General features: G+C 50.4%; 1 pseudogene; it reads left to right on the top strand.

Moving 5' to 3' along the window:
• Window positions 1–673: 673 nt before the first annotated feature.
• LOC140846029 (solute carrier family 22 member 4-like) overlaps window positions 674–20,950 on the top strand; it is a 51,366-nt pseudogene continuing 31,089 nt past the window's right edge.

Here is a 20,950-nt window from a genome sequence, read left to right as displayed (position 1 = left end):
TCTATCCTAGCCTCAGGCAAAGTCCTGACCAGAAAATATTTTAAAACCACAAACAGGAGCACATTATCTCTGGAAGAGCTTTTCTGCTTAACTGCAGATGGAAAGGTGATGGTCAGTAATAGACCAACTAATACCTATACAAGGCTTGAGATTTTTCTCAGCTCTGTGCAAGGCTAAGGGCTGTGGTGGAGGCCCTCTACCCTAGTGCTGGGCCATTTTCCTTGAAGAAGTGTAGGAGATGGTATTAATAAGCTCATTTTGGCTGCTTCTGGGGTTCTCATCCAAGCAGAACATGGGAACAGTTTGGGCCCCAAAGCCTGAGTTGGTACCCAACATGCCCACTTACTTACTGTGACTTCAGACGAACACCAGTCCCAGAGCCTCAGTTTTCTCTTTTGTGAAACTCCATTGGTCACACTCATCTCATGAGGCTCTGGGGCCTCAATCACTAATCTCTCTGTGTTTGGGGCAGATCCCGGGTTCTTTCCTGACACTTTGGCCAGTGATTTTTGGAAGCGGGTGGCCGTTACTTCAGGCGCATGTCCTGTCTACCCCTTCTGACCTGTGGCCTGCCTGACAGGGCACCTGAATCAGACCATACAGTTTTGGAGCATTTGCGCCTCTTCCCCTGAAACTATTCTGGCAGCCCAGCTGCAGCAACCCTGCTCGGGATATGTCTCAGACTTACCCTGGGATTGTGCCTGACGAGTGGGGAGCAGCAGTCCTGGCCCACGTGGGTTTTTCTTCTGCAGAGCTGGGCTTGGGCATCGTGCCTGTGGCCAGCATTGTGGGCACAGGAGAGGCAGCCCAGTGAATCTTGCTATTGTCTCCAGGACAGGGTATTCTCGAGGACATTATCCTCAACACCACAGAGTGACCCCTTTGTGGAAGGAAGTAGATAGGAGAGCCTTCTCTCAGGTCTCAGCATTCAGAACAACCAATCCTCTGCAGTGCAAATTTATCACTTTTGCACTGTGATCCTGAGCTGAGCTGCTGGAATACTCAGAGCTGGATTTCAGGGCTGCCCCTGGCAGAGGCCCTAGGGCAGGAGGGCGGGGGTCAGACCTGCCCCTGCTCCATAGCACAACCCATCCTCCTCTGAGCTTCCTGTTTGCTGGGGTTCCTTAGATTTCGGTTTAACACTTCTCTCTTGCATGCTCCTTATCAACACCTCCCTCTACTGAAGACATAAACATTGTGAATTTATTTTAAATCTACTTCAGGGAAGTTGTGAGGATTAGGAACTGAACTGCTCTGTAAGTGCCGTGGAAGCAGTACCACTGCGAGTGGAGCTGGGATTGGGTAGGAGGCAGGGTGCCTTCCCTCGAGACAGGATCATCTTGCCACACACAGCAACCTCCAAGCCACAGCCCTGAAATGCCTACTGGCGTCTGCTTATTTTTTTAAATAAACAGAAGCTCACTGAACATACTTTGAAAGTTTTGCAACCTCTCTCAAGATTTTGCTGAATCGGCTTGTGACAAGAGCTGGGAACTGAAACTCTGGCCAAAACCCCCATTTTATGGATCCACCAGCAGGGACTTGTTGGGGCTACAGCAGCCCGCAGGCCCCAGGCAATGGGAGCAACCACACTTCCTGGAAGACTGGGTGGGAAGGAGGGTGGAAGAGCTTAGAGGGGAGACAAAGAGCAGAGCTCCACAGAGATGTGCAAGTCACAAGCTTGGCCTGTGGTGGGAATGACCTGGGTGCACAGGATTCTCCAGAGGGGTCTGGTCAGAAAATATAATCTTAGACACCCCTGGGGCCACTTAACGCTTTTCAACAAAGCAGAGGAAACTTTTGCACCTGGACCAGTGGCCGTGCCCTCTGCCCTGCCCCTTGGGAGTTCCAAGCACTGCCCCTCTGTGCGGGTGTCACCTGGGCTTCATAAGCTTCACAGCTGGGGGCTCCCCAGTCAGAGCCTCAGCCTCAGCTCTGCCTGTGGGAGCTGAGCAGTTCCAGAGGCCTTGCCTTCCCTTGCAGAGGAGGAAGGTGAGTTTCAGGGAGGAGGGCCACTTGCCCCAGTAAATGGGAGAGTCAGGAGTCAAGCCCAGGGCTGTGAGGCCTCCACCTTTGCACAAAGGCGACAGGCTGGCACAGGGGAGGAGAGCTGCCCTGCAGCTGGCTAACCCTCCCGCGGAGCTGCGCTGGGGCTTGGCCTGCTGCCTGGCGGGGCTCTTCCCTAGCAGCGGGGCCTGGTATGTGAGGGCACTTGGAAGACACCCCTCATGTCCTCCCTGTTTGTCGTGAGCATGCTGCTGGGCTCCTTCGTGTCTGAGCAGCTGTCAGACAGGTAAGGAGGGCAGGAGGCAGGAAAGGTGGGAGAGGGCCCCTTGTCAATTCACTGCCTCTCTTAGGTTGGACTGAATTCAAGCTACTTCCACCCAGAGAAAGGGAGGTCCCTCAGGCCAGCAGGCCAGTGACAGGCGGAGCCATGAGGTTCCCTGCTCTCCTCGCCTGCAGTCCCTTGCTGGAGCCTACTTTTGCTCAGTTCTCCAGTCTTTCCCTTCCAGGGCTTTGGCTAAGGGTGGAGAGGGGGCAGTGGCCCCACTGGAAAGTGGAGTCTTTATACCACCAACCCCCTCAAAAAACACACAGCTGCCATGATCACTGCCTCCCCACTCCACCCCTGCCTCTTAGAGGACACGTGATCTGTCCACAAAGAGTCATTAGCCAGACTCAGAGCCAGACGGTGAGCACCCACTTCTGCTGTGGGCTGGGCCCCTGGCCTGACTCTGGGGCCACAGAGCTGACGCAGGCTGGTTCTGGGCCTCCCAGGGCTCACATTCTGGAGGAGATAGTCTCAAATCTCTGGGAGAAGTGCCCCACTGGCCCCTGAGTATGATGTGGGGACCCCAGCAGGAAGGTGGGAGTACTAAAGAGCAGTGCTGGGGAAGGCTTCCCAGAGGATGGCTGGCTCTCCCCAAGGCACAAAGTCCACAGGGACCCTGAGCCCAGCAGCCTAAGATCTGAGTTTGGAAAATGGGATGGGAGACTGTTCTGCTCACACCTGGGCTCCCTTCCAGCCATTGGTCCCCATCAGTGTCTGACATTCAGACTTCAGCCAACTGCAGTCACTACTGGCATTGCTGGAAGCTACACTTCCCATACAACAGTGGTTCACAATTTTGGTTGCACTTTACACTCACCTGGGAAAAAATTTTAAATCCAAATACCCAAACGGCATCCCAGACATTAAGAACCTGGGGTGCCAACACCAGAATTTTTTGAAACTCTCCAGGATTCCAAGGGCAGCCAAGGTCGAAGCCCACTGCCAAACAGGGAGGCTTGGTTCTGCAGGGAAGGAATTACGGCACTGCTGATGTTAGATGTGGCTACAATCTGTACTGCACCCATCTTCCAGAACCGTGGCGGCAGAGTCTGCCCATGGCTTATTCTAAAGAGCAGATGTCCATGTGGGCCTTGCATAAACTGCTCTCTGCTTTCCTGATGTGGCGCCTCTACAGGAGGCTCAGACTCTCAGAAGTAGGTACCTCCTGGGCAGCTGAACACCCTGAGGCTGGACCACGGGGGAACGTGGGAGGATGTGATGCAGAGAAAAGTCTGTGACAGCCCTGAAAAAAAACCAAATCTGCCCCGCTGCCTGGCTCAGGGCTTGCCACACGCCCTGAGTTACAGCTGCTGGAGATGGCACATGCCACATTTTGTGCTGTGCTGTCCTCCACAGCTTTGGCAGGAAGAGCATCCTCTTCATGACCACGGCTGTGCAGACTGGCTTCAGCTTCTTGCATATCTTCTCCATCAGCTGAGAGATGCTCCCTATGTAATCTGTCATCACTGGCGTGGGCCAGATCTCCAAGTATGTGGTGGCCTTCAGACTAGCTAGGAATGGCTTCTGACCCCCAGGGCTTCTCTTCCAGCGCTCTGAGAGGCCTGGGAAGAGGAAGCCACCAAATTGGGCACAGGGAGTGTTCCTGCACAGAAGGAAGCACCTCAACCCATGGGCTGTGCCTCTAAAACGTGTCCTGTGGTAGAGGCTGTAGTCACGGGATCTTTGACCCAGTTGTGGGCAAGGCAGGCACTCCCGGGGAGCCAGCTCTGTGCTGGGCCCAGGAATGTGGTGGTGAGGAAGAGCTGTGTCTGGTGTGGACCAGCCACATGGTAACGGAGACACGGTTCAGGAGCACAGGGCTTGGGGGAGGTGCAAAGGAAGGGGTCTCGGCAGAGGCACAGCCCAAGGATGTCTCTGGCCTGGGTTGTGGCAGCTGGAGACTTCTGCAGGGCCAGGGCAGCTCTGCTTGGCTCATGAAGGACTTAGGGTGGTTGGCATGACCGGTGGGCAGGCGGAGGAGCCACGCGTCCGATCAGGCTTCTCTTCCAGCCTGCTATTGCTGGGCAGATCTGGCCTCACCCAAATCAGAGTCCGCTCCCAGAGCCTGTCAGCTGCATTCAGGACAAACCTCCCCGCTGGTGGCAGGCCTGTGTCGTAGCAGCAGCCCTGCTTCTGGAATCTCAGGCTGCATGAGGGAACTCACAAGCTGAAGGCCATGAGGATGCCTCCAGAGCCCTCCCCAGCTTTCCTGGGAGGAAGCCGGTGAGCTCCAGGCAGGCTTATCAGGGCCGTCTGCAGGAGTGAGGCTCCCGACACACTCTCTGAGGCTCCCTGCCCTGAGCAGGTGGGAGAAGGAGCAATAAGGAGAACCTCTGGGAAAATTCCCACCATCTCTAGTGTGATAATAGGTCCTTGTTGCCTCAGGGCTGTCCCAGTTTATACTTATTTCCTTATTGTGTAATGATTAACAGTGCCCCCTTTTTTTTTTTTTTGAGAGGGCATCTCTCATATTTATTGATCAAATGGTTGTTAACAACAATAAAATTCAGTATAGGGGGGTCAATGCTCAATGTACAATCATTAATCCATCTCAAGCCTAATTCTCGTCAGTCTCCAATCTTCTGAAGCATAACGAACAAGTTCTTACATGGTGAACGAATTCTTACATAGTGAATAAATTCTTACATGGTGAACAGTACAAGGGCATTCATCACAGAAACTTTCGGTTTTGATCACGCATTATGACCTATAAACAGTCAGGTCAAATATGAATATTCGTTTGATTTTTGTACTTGATTTATATGTTGATCCCACATTTCTCCATTATTATTATTATTTTTATTTTTAATAAAATGCTGAAGTGGTAGGTAGATGCAAGATAAAGGTAGAAAACATAGTTTAGTGCTGTAAGAGGGCAAATGTAGATGATCAGATGATCAGGTGTGTGCCTATGGACTAAGTATTAATCCAGGCTAGACAAGGGCAGCAAGACATCCACGGATGCAGAAGATTTCTCTCAAAGCAGGGGGGGTGAGGTTCTGAGCCTCACCTCTGTTGATCCCCAAATTCTCATCTGATGGCCCCCCTGCGACTGTGCCTGTCTTAGGTTGTTCCTCCCTTGAGGAATCTTACCCGTCTCTGAACAGTGCCCCTTTTTATAAATCCAATAACTTCTTGCCTCAAAAGTCTGAATTTGGTAACATGATTCTTATCACTTTGAAGAATCTGGACGACCCACCGGCTTTGGAGATCCTGTGCTCTCTTAGTTGAGGATGTGCACATGCTCTATCAGGTTGTCAAAATGGAATTGTTCAAATTCCTCTCCTTTAATCATCTGTGAAGGGTCCCTTGCCAAGGCCAAGGTGTCAGAAGAGGGCAGAAGGGAGAGCATACTGAAGCCACATGGTCCTGGCATATAGCACCCTCTTCAGCAGGCCTCAGCAGGAAGGGACTCTTGCTCCAGGCAAGGGAAAGGAGGGGAGCAAGATTTCCTTAAAGAAAGTCATTTATATGGAGGACACAGAGAGCAACCAGGCCAGTAATTCTGGAGACCGGATATTGGAAGAATTTAGGAAAGAAATTGCAACTTCCTAGTGCCCAGTAGCCCCAAGGCTCTTGGGTACAGCAAAGCCTATTGTGCTCACAGTCTGGGTGCCCCAGAATCCATCTTCCTTGTGACCGTCCCTATACCTGAGAAGCTCAATGTGTGGCTCTGCTTGGGCCAGACACATACTAGAGACTAAACAGGCCTCCTCCAAACAGAGGATTCTGCCTCAGGATATCCAAGCCCTTTAGGAAGACCTAGAGGACCATCTGAAATGGAATGTCAGAGAATCATGGTGAAATCAGAGAAGCTTTAGCGTTGGGATTGGGAGCCAGATGGGCTTTATGCCGGGCATGGAATCCCCCAGGTTCTGCAGAAGGTCCAGCCTGTCCAGGAGCACAGGGTGCTTCTGGGGCCACGGAGCCTCCCCTGGTTGATACATGAGGCTGGGAGAGACCACCCTGGCCTCCTGCAAAAAAGTCCTGCCTAGCTGGCCCTGACACTATAACCTACTCCCCTCCCTACTTCCCAGGCTGAGGAGAGACAGGAGGCCAGGGGGAAGGTAAGATCATGTGAGATCGGTGTACAAGCCAGCAATGGGCAGGACGCGGGGCTGGGGCTGCTGGGGGGGTGCGCTGGGAGCCACCCAGGCTGTGCTTTCACTCCTCGTGCTCTGGGGTACACTGCTGACCGTATCCTGGCCTGGGGCTGTTGGGTCTCAGGCGGCAGCTGGTCTCTCTGCGGAACAGCATCGCCCTCTGGTGTTTCGGAGCTGAAATGGCAAAGGGCTGACAAGACTGCGCTGCTTATTTCCTTTTACGTCTTCACATGAATTCAGGGAGCTGAGTTTCTCCCATTCTCAAAGCAGTGCAGAAATGGATCCTCTCCTTGCTCTGCTTTTTAAAAATTATAAAACCTGCCAGAGTCAGTGGATGCGAGACAAGGGGAGGCGAGAGCAGTGCTCTCCAGAGGAACATGAGTGGATACGCTGGGAAGTGAGGGACTGCCGGAAAGACCTACCTGGTTAGGAGGGAGTGACACTGAGGACCAGGAACATGGACCCTCCCCACACGCCTGCTCCCCTCACAGTCTCCCACTGCCTCCCAGAAATAACACCTTCAACCTGTCCACAGCTTCCTGGGTAAAATGCCAGCGGCACCCTCCTTTTCCCTTCATAACTAGCTGTTTGAATTAATTTTGCATAGTTAACTGCCTCTTGTTTTGATTGACCCACTAATTCAGCACTTTACCAGTACCCCTGCCATCAACCTCCTACGCAACATTTATTCCAGCGAGCTGAACTGCTTAAAGCTCTGCTCCTTCTGTTGGCTGGATGTATTCTTCCTTTTGATATGCATGCAACTGATGACATTTTCCTTTATGCCTTTGGCTACCAGGAAGCTCAGGCAAACTTGAAATTTAATTATATCAATGATGCAGCCTTTATCAGTCACATAGTTTTACAATGTTTTTAAATTGAGATATAGTTTGCATACCTTATATTCACTCTGATAAAGTATATTATTCAGTGGTTATTAGTATGTTCACAAAATAGTACAACCATCAACTCTAGCAGACTCCAGAACATTTTCATCATCCCCAAAAGAAACCCTGTACCCATTACCTGCATTCCCCACCCTCCTCTTCCCCATCCTTGGCAGCCACTCATCTACTTTCTGTCTGTACAGATTTGTCTATTCTGGACATTTCAGATAAATGAGATCATACCATGTGAGGCCTTTGTGACTGATTTCATTCTCTTAATGTTTTCAGGGTTGGTCCATGTGGTAGCATGAGTCAGTATTCCATTGGGTGGATAGACCGCATTTTGCTCATCTTTTTATCAGGCGATGGACACCTGGGTTGTTTCCACTTATAGGGTACTGTGAATAATGCTGTTGACATTCGAGTGCAGGTTTTTTGGGGATATACATTTTCAGTTAGTTCTCTTGGGTATGTACTCAGGAATGGAATTGCTGGATCACATGGTAATTTTACATTTAACCATTTAAGGAACTGCCAGGCTGTTTCCAAAGAGGTCAGTTGCATATTTTTGTTTTTTTCTCCAAGACTTAACTTTTCACCTGTCTTCGTATTTTCCTTTCATGTTACCACTATTTTATTGTATTCAAATTATAAGCTACCTCAAAACCTTCAAGGGATGAGATAGGATATACATACATGAAAAGATGCAGAAATTTGCTGGCATCCCTTGTCCGCACTGCACCACGTGAGGGCAGACCTGGGTCGGTGGGTAGGGAGGCGAGGAGGCAAGGACTCCCTCCTGTCTGGGCTCAAGGAACGCACGTCTGTCAGCAGAGGCACCAGTCCAGTTATCACTAAGGATACGGGTATATGCAGAGGTGTGCAAGGTCACTTTGAACTAGAATTATCTGTGAAGGCTTATAGAGAGGAGAGAGGAGGTCCTGAGCAGGAGAATATCTGTTAACTTGAAGAGAATTCTGAGCATTGTCCAGGGAGCAAAGAGAGGTCTGGTCTTTTGGTCAAAGGCACTGTGCTCTCCATTATTCCCCTGACAGCTAGCGCATTTCAGCTATTTGACCAGGATAAAAGAATGCACTATTCCTGAGCACCTACCACATGCCAGATACGCTTCTAGGCACTCTCTGTACATTACCTCAGTCCTCATAATAGTAATCCCATGAAGTAGGATTAATCAAAGCCACTCTAGTGGGAATGAGTGTCAGGGAGCCCAGGCCCTCTGCACATGGCCGATGGAGCACACTCCCCATCCAGGAGCCCCTGGGCAACTGCACCATGGTCTTGTTCCTTGAAGGGGTCTCCTACAGGCCTCTTCTGGTCATTCACGGAGGGCAGCTCTGCCTCCATGTGTAATGGATTCAGTGGTTCCTAGGCTGACTACCCCAGAAGGGCAGTGAGTTACTCCCCCTTGGAGACAGTGCTCAGATCCAATGACAGCAACAGGCGGTGGGCAAACTCTCCTGGCCAGGACACGCCCCTGTGGCTAAGATGTCAAAGGCTCACTCCCAAGAGACACTCAAAGGCCCAACCAGACCATGACCAACTGGACTTTGCCCCAGGAGCAAAAACCTAAAGGGTAAAGGAGTCCAGGACAGGGGACTCCACTCAGCAGAGCCAGCAATCACCACTGCCAGCTGACACATGGACCATTTGGGGCAGCACCCTTCAGGCCATGAAAGGTCTGCGGGAATCAGAACTCTCCTAGTGCTCCCCATTGGGGGCCAGTTGGTTCAAAGACCAGCCCAAGCAGGGAAAATGCAAATCCTGACTTCTGAAAGGTGGCTATGGCCTCACCCATCTTTCATGCATGTCGCCATTAGAATCTCAGTTGAAGGAGTTCTTAACAGAGCCAAGGCTTTGCTCCCAGGTGATTTTTTTCTAGAAGGTATCCATAGGTCAAGCGGATCAGGCTTAAATCCTGTCTGGGCCACCTACTGCATATGTGTGTATTTAGGCAGTTTGCTTCAGCTCTTTCAGTCTCAGCTGATTATATGAAAAATAGAAGTACTATTAGTTCTTATGTAATTGTTGTCAAGAGTCAAAGACATACTATATGTAAACAAATAGTCAAGAACCTGGCTCAAGGTGCCTACTGAATAAAAGGCTGGCTATGACAGTGATAATCATGGTCACATGAGGAGGAGGAGGCGGCGGGGTGACTGTCTCAAAGCCAGAGAGCAGAAAGTTGTGCTAACAAGGAACTAGTCAGTTTGTACCATTCATGTTCCTCTGCAGAGAGGCTGATTTACAAAGCTTCTGTACTCCCAGGAACTCTGCAAAATTAGAACAACTCTGCTCTGGCCTGAGACCAAAGCTTAGAGAGGGACATGATCCAGAAATCCAGTGGTATAACTCCTCTCTCTCTGCTCATCAGGGAATGGAAGCAGGGAGCTCCCTCGGCTTATGATTCTACCAGATTTCCACCTGGTCCTGGGCACCTTCTCTTTCCCACAATCAAATCCTCCGTGGCTTCACTTCTGAATCTGCTTGGGAAGGAAGCACCCCCTACTCATTCCCATAGCATGATAATCACAGCCAAAGGGTGAAGAAACCACATGAGGTGAGGAAAGATCTGGAAATGACACTCATAATCCTCAAAAAAAGTCAGGCCCCACGCTTGGAAATGAGTTTAGGCGCTAAGCAATAGCAATGCCCTGTGTGGTGAGGGCAACTGTCCACACTCTGGTATCTGAGAGTCGCTCTGTACTGGCCGTTTCCATCAGCCTGGAAGTTAGAAATGGCTGTTCTAGAGGGAACCAGTGAGCACATCTCTCAGTTGTGCTGAGTGAGGAAGAAGTAGGGTGAGGACAGGATAGGTAGGTGGTGAGAGTGGGAAACCAATGAAGAAGAGATTTTACTGCTTCTCTGGAATTAGCCCATAATTCTTTAGCCTGTCTTCAAGGCTTACAAACACGGCTGAGGAAATCTCTTTGGAAAGCCAAGCCCGAGTGACCTTTGCATAGTCTGTTTTGTATTTTCTGAGCTACTTCTCCTTGGTGGGCAGATCTCAAATGAAAGGTGGAGCCACTGCCATTAGCCAGATCTCTACTCCTAGAGCAGAGGACCAAGAGTGGACGCTGTGGAAAGGGCTGGAGCTCTGATGACACAAGGAGCCTCTGCCGGGACTCTGGGAGAACTGGTGCCGAGCCGTCCACTGTAGAGCTGAGCAGAGCAGGAGCCGAAAGCCTCCTGCACGTCCCTGTCCCAAACAGGGCCGGACACCCAACAGTGTTGGACCTTTGTGGTGTTGTGGGGAAGCTCAGTGGAGTTCTCTGGGTGTGTGGCTGGCTCCAGGGCTGCCACCCACAGAGCTGACAGAGCAGCAGCTCGGCCTCTCTCTGTGGTCTGCGGGGGGTGGGTGCTGGGCATTGTGTGGCTGTGAGGGAAATGCAGCCCCGGGTGCTGGGGTCTGCTCTGTGCACCTCCAGGGCCAGCTGGATTCTATTTTTCATCTCTCATGGCTTGAGGGTGACTGAGGGTGTCCCAACATGACTTAAAACAGTGAAGTTTCCCTGGAGAAAACTGTTCATTAATGGTGGAGAATTGTAGGAAAGGCTAAAGGCTCCGTGACCCCATGCAGCCCCTTAGGAGAGCCCCCCGCCGTCTCCCGGACCGTCTGGACCTGCTCCTCATCTGGAGCTCTTATTTGGAAATGTAGTCTGCTCAGAAGAGATCACCTTTTGGGGGTGGGCATGATAGTTTTAACATGAGATGGACTTTAAGAAATAAATCTATGGCTCTTTTAAAGTCTCATGAAAACTCATCTTTCTATAAGGTGGTAAGTCTCGGGCCCCTTTCCGCCTTCCTCCAGCCTAACCATGCCTGATCTGGGCCATGAGGCAACACGTTTTTCCTCTTCTAAATGGGTATAGTTTGGATTCTAACTGCCAGGTAACAAAGTAAAAAGCAAATATTAAAGTGAGTTAAATGCTAATACTCCTCCCTTGTTTTGAACAGGAACAGAAATTCTTGGCAAGTCAGTTCGTATTATATTCTCCACATTAGGCGTGTGCGTATTTTTTTCTGCAGCCACTATTTTTCCTATTTCACCCAAGACTGGTGGACGGCGCCGCAGGCCCTGAGGGTGCCGGGGTTGTTGTGCGGCCGGCTTTACTGGGGAGTGGGGCTCGGTCCCAGGAAGCCCCCTGCCGCGGGCCAGTCCGCCGGGGTGGCGCGGTCTCGTGGTTGCAGGTGGCGGAGGCCGGGAGAGCTAATTTACCTCACGTGGGGGCGCCCATGTGATCTGACTCTGTGCCACAAAGCCCCCTCCACAGGCCATCCAGGCCCAACCTAGGCTCTCCCAACTGTGGTCCGGTGTCAGTCATTCAGGGAGGTGGTACTCTGGGGTCTGGCTGGTTCTGACCCTGCCCTTTGCACATTTTGCCTCTCTAGGAAGTCTCTCTCACCTTATTAATTCAACTAATGGAATTTCCTCCAGTTTCCTTATCATGTGACAATTAGCATCTAAAACGTACCTAACTGGCTTCGTCTTGAAGGGCAACTCATTTGCTGAATGAATTATTAGAAAAATGTTCTCTTCTTTCCTCCCACAGCGCAGCAACCTGATTTTGACTCATCAGTATGGGAATAACGAAGTTTGGAGAGACTGGCCCCAGTTTCACCCAAAATTATTATGGGAGAGACTTAAGGGGAGAGAATTGATTAAGAAAAATAGATAAGGTCCCAGTCCTACCCTCTTTTTTGGGATTCCCCATTTCTTTAAGCTAGAGGAAAAGGGATTTCTTTCATTGTGCTTGCGTTCTCTCTCTCTCATTAATCCTTCTTCGTTTGGTTTCATAATATCAAAATTAAATCTCTAGCAGTGACTGCTTTACTGAAGTGATTGATCTCTACCTGGTTGAAAGGAAAGGAGCGACACACAGCAGCAATTTACTGGAGAAATCTGCTTTATTAGGGAAAGGTGCTGGGTAATATAGGAAGGGGCATGGGTGATTGTGGTGTTACTTCTGCGGGGCTGGTGGCTATTGGCTAGGTGCTGGGAGTGGGAGTGGGGAGAGAGGTGATTGGTGTTCAGGTGGCGCCGTAGGGAACCGAGGACCCGGAAGAGAAGCCAGAAGTTCGCCATCTTACTGGTGGGGGGCCCTTCATTCTCCCCTTTCTCCTCTATGGGGTTGTGGACGTTGCTTTCTTTCTGACTGCTTCGTGCTGAATGGGGGCAAGGGAGGGAGTGAGGGCTTGAGGATTGGGGGAAAAGGGTTGATAGGACTCTTCACAGCAAGGACGAGTAGATGTGGACTTCTTCAGGTTGGAAATTAATGAAGGTTCCTTGTAACTATAGGTCAAGGACTTGTTGATTCTAATGGTGGCGCCAGGAGGATACGGGTGCCAGAAGCCAGGCGTCTGCGGCCATTGTTTCCAGAAACAATTTCCAGCGGAGAGAGGGGTCCATCTCAGCGTGTGGTGAGGAGGTCACATGAGGGTGAGGGATCTTCTGTGGCCAGAAGCTGATAGTTCCTGAGTAAAAGCTGGTTGAAAGTTTGATTAGAGATTTTTCCGACTTGGGATTTGATGAACTTTATTATACAGGGTAAGAAGAGACAGGCGAGAAGAATGATTATTATGGGGCCTGCAATGGGCCAGAGCCAGGTGAGGAAGGGGTTTGTTAGTATTGATGAGAATGGGTTGGAATTGGAAGCAGAGTGGAGACTGGAGGCAAGGTCGGTGAGTTTGGTAATGTCAGTTTCTACAATGCCGGATTCATTGATGTAATAGCAGCACTCTTCTCAAAGGAAGACGCAGGTGCCGCCCTTTTCAACTGTAAGCAGATCTAGGGCCCGCCAGTTTTGAAGGGTGACCTTAGCTAGCGAAGTGACCTGTCTTTGGAGAGAGGCTAGGGAATCGGCAGTGGATGTCAGGGCTCCCTCAAGTTTGGCATTGAGATCTCTAACTGCCCATAGAGAGTGACCCAAGGCTCTTCCCGAAAACCCTGCCCCAATGGCTGAGGTGGTCAAAGAGATACCGACCATGATGGGAAGGAAAGCAGCCCTTTTTGTACGCGAGGGCAAGGGAGGTTGGAGCTCAAGGAATTCTGCCATGCTGTAAAGTGTAAACTGTGGGATTAGGGTGACGAGAATGCAGGGTGTGCTGGAGTTGGGAGGCAGTGAAGTGAAAAGACTGCCATTACAGTAAAAGAAGTGTCCCGGTTGAGTGAAAGTCTTAGAGCCGGAGGTAGGGGTGTAGATAGAGAGGCAGTGAAGTGCGCTGGAGGGGGGTGGAGCTGGGCTTACACAGTGGTGGATGGTGAGATTATCTGTGTATTCTGATTCCCATAGGGGTATGTCTGCCAGGGGGCAGAGGGGTTGTCCTTCTGCATGGAAGGAGTAGTTGGAAATATTAAGGGGCACGGTGGCCAGCAATGGGCGCTGTAGTGATGCGCACAAGAAACAATTGGCGGTGTTGAGGGTGTGGTTGAGAAAGATGGTGGTGTCTTGAATAAGCTGTAACCAAGAGTAGGAGGAATAAGAAGATGAGGAAGTGCCGTCAAGAGTTTGGATAATGACTTTTTTGGAATGTCCGATATCTGATGCAACTTGAGAGATCTGGGAGTGAGAGGGAACATACTCACGAGAGATATGAAGGGTACCGTGGGGGATCGAGGACCCCCCGTAGTAAACTGAGGCGGTGACTCCGGCAGCCCATCGAGAGTCCCAGGGATCTGGGATTGATAAGGAGAATGAGCCGTTGGGATATTTCATGAAACAGTTGGAGGAGTAATACTGTGGGTACTGGGAGTTACCCATGTAGTGAATTGCACAAGACCAGTAGGGACATCCCCAGTAGGTGTCTGGCCATCGCCTGCAATAGGCTTGTTTTTGGTCATAGAGGAAGCAGAGGTAGGGAGAATAAGGGTAGCTGCTAGTGAACACTTCGGTGGAGGGAGGAAAGTGGAGGTATAAAGGCTCAGAGCAGCTTTTCAGAGGGCAGTCTGATGTGGCAATGAGGGCAGTAACTTTTGTTTGATGCTGTGTGTAAGTTTGTCTGACTTTGAATCGCCATACAAAGGAGGCTGGGGTGGCGGGGAAGACAATAGGAATAAGGAAAAAAAGTGAGAGAGCAGTAAAGGAGGAAAAAGTCATGATTTGGGTATGGATGGCAAAGGGGGTGAACGGGATTTTGGAGGAAAGAGGACAGTAAGGTCAGGAGTCTGGAGGGAGGGAGAGTCTGTAAACTTTTGTAGGTTAAGAGATCTTTTAGGTGATGTGGGGACAGAATGGTAAGGGGCGCCCCGAATGTTAGTTTATGAGCTTCTTTCTGCAAGAGCTGCCCAGCGGCTAATGCCTGTAGGCAGGGGGCCCATCCCCGAACTGTGGGGTCTAATTGCTTGGAGAGATAAGCTACTGGGGCAAAGGATGGGCCATAATATTGGCCTAGAACTCCTAGAGCTTGACTGGACTTCTCATGAATGTATAATGAGAAGGGCTTCGACAAATCAGGAAGATGGAGAGCTGATGCTTCTACAAGGGCTCGACAGAGCTTAATGAAGGAGTATTGGGGTGAGGAGGATAATGGTTTTTCAGGGGGGCTTTTGCTGAGGTTGTATAGGGGTCTTGCTAACAGGGAGAGGTTAGGGATTTATGCTCTAAAATACTTAGCCAGGCTTAGAAAGGAAAGGATTTCTGTCTTGGTTTTGGGAACGGGCAGGTCAGAGAGGAGTCATTTTCTGTCTAAGGTAATGGACTTTTTTTGTTGAGACAGAAGGAATCTAAGGGAAGTGACAGAAGGGGAAGAGATTTGAGCTTTGAGGGGGGATACCTGGTAACTTCTGGAAGCTAGAAGGTTAAGTAAAGAGGCAGTGTCAAGTTGAGACTGTTCTCACAAGGGACTGCAGAGTAGAAGATCGTCTACGTACTGTAATAAGGTGGACTCGGAGTGATCATGATGAAACTGTTTGAGGTCCTGAGCTAGGACTTGTCTAAAAATTTGGGGACTATTTCGGAAGCTTTGTGGCAAGACTGTCTAAGTGAGTTGTTCAGAATGTCTTGTGTATGGGTCCGTCTAGGTGAAGGCGAAGAAATCTTGGGAGGAAGGGTCCAGAGGGATAGAAAAAATGCGTCCTTGAGATCTAGGACTGAGAAGTGGGATGCCGAGGCAGGGATCTGCGATAAAAGGGTATATGGATTTGGAACTAAGGGATGGATAGGGACAACGACTATGTTGATGACGCGAAGGTCTTGGATGAAGCAGAAAGATCTGTTGTTTTTTTTAACAGCTAATATGGGGGTATTAAATGGGGAGTGAGTGGGTCTGAGGTAATTTTTGTTTAAGAGATCTTGGATGATGGGTTGGAGGCCTATGATGGCTGAAGTGGTTAGGGTATATTGGGCCTGACAGATATACTGAGAGGGGTCACGTAATTTGATAGAGGCAGGAGGACATAGAGCCACGGAGGGGCTTGTAATGTCTCAAACTTTGGGATTTACAGGGTGTATGAGGGTGAAACTGGAGCTTTCATTGGGTAGAGGGGGGTCGTTGGCTATGAGGGCCATCAGAAAGGGAGTACTGGGGGCTATGGGAGTGGATATAGTTATGGAAACGTGGAGGAGAGAAAGGATGTCCCATCTTAGTAAGGGGATGGGACACTGGCGCATAACTAGGAAGGAGTGGGAGAAAGGTATGGGATTGTCTTGGATTGTGCATGGGGGGGGGTTTAATGGGAAAATCTGTTTACCTCCTACCCCAACTATAGGAGTAACGGCAGGTGTGGTAGGGCCCCAGTACTCCCGCAAGACTGAGAAGGTGGCTCCTGTATCTAGTAGGAAGGAGATGGGGCGACCGTCTACTATTAAAATAACCCTGGGCTCCTGTTTGGTGATGGAAATGGTCAGGCAAGAAGCCCCCGGGCTCTGTCAATCTTCTTCTGCCAGCCCCACTATGGTGGGCTTAGGATGGGGGTTGTTCGTCCAGCCTCCCCTTCGGGTGGCTGGGCAATCAGACCCCTAGTGGCCCTTTTTGTGGCATCTGGGGTGTGGGGGCCCGGCCTACGGCCGAGGCTGAGCCCCACTCTAGCTGGACAATGCCCTAAAGATGGCGCCTGCTTCCTAGACACCACCCTTCCTGGCCCTACAGCTCAGCGCATAAGGAAGTCTCCATGATTGGCTTGTCCCCATTTCCGTGCTCGTGCTCATAGCATGCTTTTCACATGTTTCCAATAAGACTGAACCTGGCGCGTGATCAGTCAGCTGATTGGTTGGGATATGCTATATAAGCTGCTGCCCTGGAGGAAGTGGGTGTGGTTGTTGTTTTTTGCTTTTGCCTTTCGCTAGATGGATGCTCGGACGCCCATAATAAAGATTCCTAATGAACCAGGCCTTCGGTGATCGTTCTCCTGCCATCGCCCTAGGTGGCGGGACATGATAGCTGGTGCCGAAACCCGGGACGAAAACCTGGCGTCCGAGGACAGAGTGGAACTTCTCACCCTGCGGCGATCCAAGTGGACACCCTTTGGAAGAGTTACACGAGTGACTGATATTTTGGAGAGTGGTGAGTATGGTCAGGGACAAAGTGAAAGCAACATCAGGTCGTGCGAATGCAAGCAATTGTGGTGTGTATGTTTAGCCTTTGTGTTCTTGTCTTGTTCTGTCTTAGTCTGTATATGTTTCTGCGTTTCCTCATGAAAGAATAAGAGCGCTGTGGAAAGTTCGCAGGTAAAGCGACGTAGACTCAAGTTCGCGGGAAGCGACGAAAACCAGTTAGCGAGGACTCTCAGGCTGTAAGGAGACTCAATTCAGGGGTACGAGCGCAGGCACATGTAACCTCAACTTAGAATAGAGTCAACCTCCTTTCCTCTGCACTATGGGTTCAGAGGTGTCTAGGATGCGGGTGGAGGAACCACTCCGGGCACTCCTAAGGGCTAATGGAGAGGGGGAGGAAGTCCTGGAAGATGTCCGGGAGGAAAGATCCTCCACTAGGACCTCAGAGAGGGGGTCCGAGCGAGGAGGATCTACAGATGAGGAAGGGGAGCTATCGGGGGAGGAATTAGAAAAGCACATAAGGAGACTTAGAATCGCCCAGAGGAAGGAATGCCCTATCCCCCACAGTTATCCCTCCCTAACGCAGCTAAGGCAACAGAAAGAGGAAGAGGAGTCGGAGGACACCCCCCTCTCAACAACCCTGAAACCGTCCTTGAAAATGGTGCCATCAGCACCCCCTCTTCCTCCGGCTTCATTTGCAGAACCACCCCCGTATCACGTACAGCCCTGTCGTCGTTTGTGTGATTGCAATCAAGGACTAGAAAGAGGGGGGTGGAGGGAGTGGCTGAGAGAACAAGGAAGTGCCGCTTTCCCTGTATTTGAAGACCCTAATACACAACAGAGGTATCATCAAGCCCTAGATTTCAAGGTCATTAAAAGTCTGAAGGAAGCATCCACAACGTATGGCCCCCAGGCAGCTTTCACTGTTTCTTTAGTGGAGTCAGTAGCTTCTCTTAATCTGACGCCGGATGATTGGGCCAATGTAGCAAGAGCAGCCCTCTCTGGAGGTCAGTACCTGACATTTAAGACAGCCTGGCAAGAATTTTCACAGGACACGGCTTGGCGTAATGCTGCAGCAGGTAATCATCAATGGAACTTAGACATGTTGATGGGCACGGGTCCATATTTGGGTCAACAGAATCAGGTAGGATTCCCCCCAGCGGTATATATGCAAATAGCCACAGCAGCAGTGAGGGCCTGGAAGACACTGCAAGGCACAGGTGACCTACAGGGTCAGCTGTCAAAGGTGTTGCAAGGATCTAATGAGCCATATGCAGACTTTCTAGCCAGACTGATGCAAACAGCCGGTCGCATATTTGGTGATGTTGATACTGCTATGTCCCTTGTGAAGCAGCTGGCCTATAAGCAGGCCAACAAATGGTGTAGGGAGGCCATAAGACCCTGGAAGAGCCCAAGCGCCCCTATGTAGTGCTGCTTCACTGTCTTGGATGGACCAAGAAGGGTACGAGGGGATAATTCAACCCTTCGTGCTAAACATACCCGTGTCCCTCTGGGGAAGAGATGTACTAACCCAAATGAATCTCAAATTGACCACGGAAACTTTCTACAGCGAACAGTCTAACTGCATTCTGAAAAGACAGGGCTACCCCGGGACAGGTGGACTTGGGAAGAACTTGTCGGGTCGAGAAAAGTCCATTCCTTTGTCTAACATTACGCCCGTCGATTTGGAGGGCCCGGGCTGGGTTTTTCCTCGGGGCCACTGAAGGAGAACAGCAAATAAAGATTCAGTGGCAATCTGAGAATCCTGTGTGGGTTCCTCAGTGGCCCCTTACTAAAGAGAAGAAGGAAGCAGCCCACACTTTAGTACAGGAGCAGCTTGCTGCCAAGCATATTCAGGCCTCTACCTCCCCCTGGAACACACCTATTTTTGTGATAAGAAAGAAAACAGGGAAGTGGAGGCTTTTACATGACCTTAGAGCTGTAAATAAGCAGATGGTGCTTATGGGCTCAATACCACTGGGTTTGCCACTGCCCATGGCCTTGCCTAAGGCATCTATCATTATATGGATGACATCCTTTTGTGTCATGAGAGCAGCAGAGAGCTAGAGACAACCCTCAGGGTCAGGGTATGGTGGAACGTACCCACCTCACCCTCAAGAATGCCTTATATAAACAAAAAGGGGGAATAGGAGAAGACTTTAGATCCCCCAGAGACAAATTAAACATCATATTATTTATTTTAAACTTTTTAACACTGGACAAAAATGGCCACAGTGCAGCAGAGCGGCACGGCCAACAATCCAATCCAAAACACATGCCTAAAGTTTTGTGGAAGGATGTGTTGGAAGGAACATGGAAAGGCCCAGACCCAGTGATAATCTGGACCCGAGGCTCAGTTTGTGTTTTTCCACAGGACCAGCAGAACCCTGTTTGGGTGCCTGAACATCTGATACGCAGAGTGGAAAACCCCGGAGCGGAGGTACAAGATGATCGCACTGCTTCTGCTCCTGCCGTGGATCCTACAGCAGGCAATGGCGGAGCCGAGCTGCAGCTGCAGCCACCGCCGCGCTGACTATCACCATTCCTACGGCAGAGATGCTGAATGGTCTGTCCCAGGCCACTGCCTCGGCAATGACAATGCAGAACGTCATTAACAGCCATTTTAAGAATGGGATGGCCTTGGTCAACCAACGCATGAACCTTCTTCAAGAACAATTGGACCTCTTGGGGGAGGTTTTGTCTGTGGGCTGCGTCCATTCTTATACGGGGGTGTATTACTGGTATTCCTTTTCATAATTATTCTAAAGTTGCCAACTTGTCCAGACATTTAGGCAAGATGTTAACCACAAATTGGTCCAGTGAGCTTGACGAGTTCACCACTCAGCTACGGTTAGAAATTTTGAATGTTAGCTCCGTAGCTCAAATAGCTGAAGCTGTGTTAAATGCCACCAAAGCCTGGTCAGGTGTAGGTGTCATAGGAATATTGCTAATTGTGGGCCTCCTCCTGCTTGGGAGGAAAGTCTGTTCCATACAAAAACAGCAACGGGGAGAACAGAAGGTCCTGTTGCAGGCCATGGCAGCACTAGAGGAAGACATCTCCCCTAGAGTATGGCTTAATATGCTGGGTCAGTAGTCAAGGACGGGTAAGATCGGGAGCTGCGCATATCAACCTAAGACAGGGCACAGATCTAAGTTGTCTGTTGCCTGAGGACGGGTAAGAATGGCGCAGACTCCAGACGACCTAAGACAGGCATGATCCCGACAGCCCTTTGGTTATAAAACAATAAAGGGGGAGATGTGGGGGCCCGGCCTATGGACGAGGCTGAGCCCCACTCTAGCTGGACAATGCCCTAAAGATGGCGCCTGCTTCCTAGACACCACCCTTCCTGGCCCTACAGCTCAGCACATAAGGAAGTCTCCATGATTGGCTTGTCCCCATTTCCATGCTCGTGCTCATAGCATGCTTTTCACATGTTTCCAATAAGACTGAACCTGGCGCGTGATCAGTCAGCTGATTGGTTGGGATATGCTATATAAGCTGCTGCCCTGGAGGAAGTGGGTGTGGTTGTTGTTTTTTGCTTTTGCCTTTCGCTAGATGGATGCTCGGACGCCCATAATAAAGATTCCTAACGAACCAGGCCTTCGGTGATCGTTCTCCTGCCATCGCCCTAGGTGGCGGGACACGATACTGGGGCATAGGGTGGTAGGAGATCTGGGGGAGGAGCACACCCTTGACCAATGTCGTTCTTGTCCACACTTGAAACAAGCTCCTGGGGGGCGCTTCTTTGTAGAAGGGCACCCAGGTTGTAGTTTTATCAGCTGGGCCAACATTTGGAAATTGGCTTGATCAGCCTTTTGTTTACAGCGTTCTTTCTCCTCCTCCTGGTTATGGAAGACTTTAAAGGCCACTGTTAGGATCTCAGCCTGTGGGGTAGCGGGGCCCTGTTCTAACTTTTTGAGTTTAGCTTTAATGTCGAGGTAGCTTTGAGCTAGGAAGTATGTCATAAGGACATGTCTTCCATCAGGCGTTTCTGGGTCAAGGCTGGTATACTGTAATAGGGCTTGAGTGAGTCTGTCTAAGCTACGTCCCAGAGGGGGGCGATAATTTTGGGAGGCCCTCGGGACTGAGTCTGAGGGGGACTGAAGGGTTCTGGCTCA

This window comes from Manis javanica, chromosome 14 (genome assembly GCF_040802235.1).
Source record: "Manis javanica isolate MJ-LG chromosome 14, MJ_LKY, whole genome shotgun sequence".
NCBI lineage: Eukaryota > Metazoa > Chordata > Mammalia > Pholidota > Manidae > Manis > Manis javanica.
This window is presented reverse-complemented; position numbering and strand designations above follow the sequence as displayed.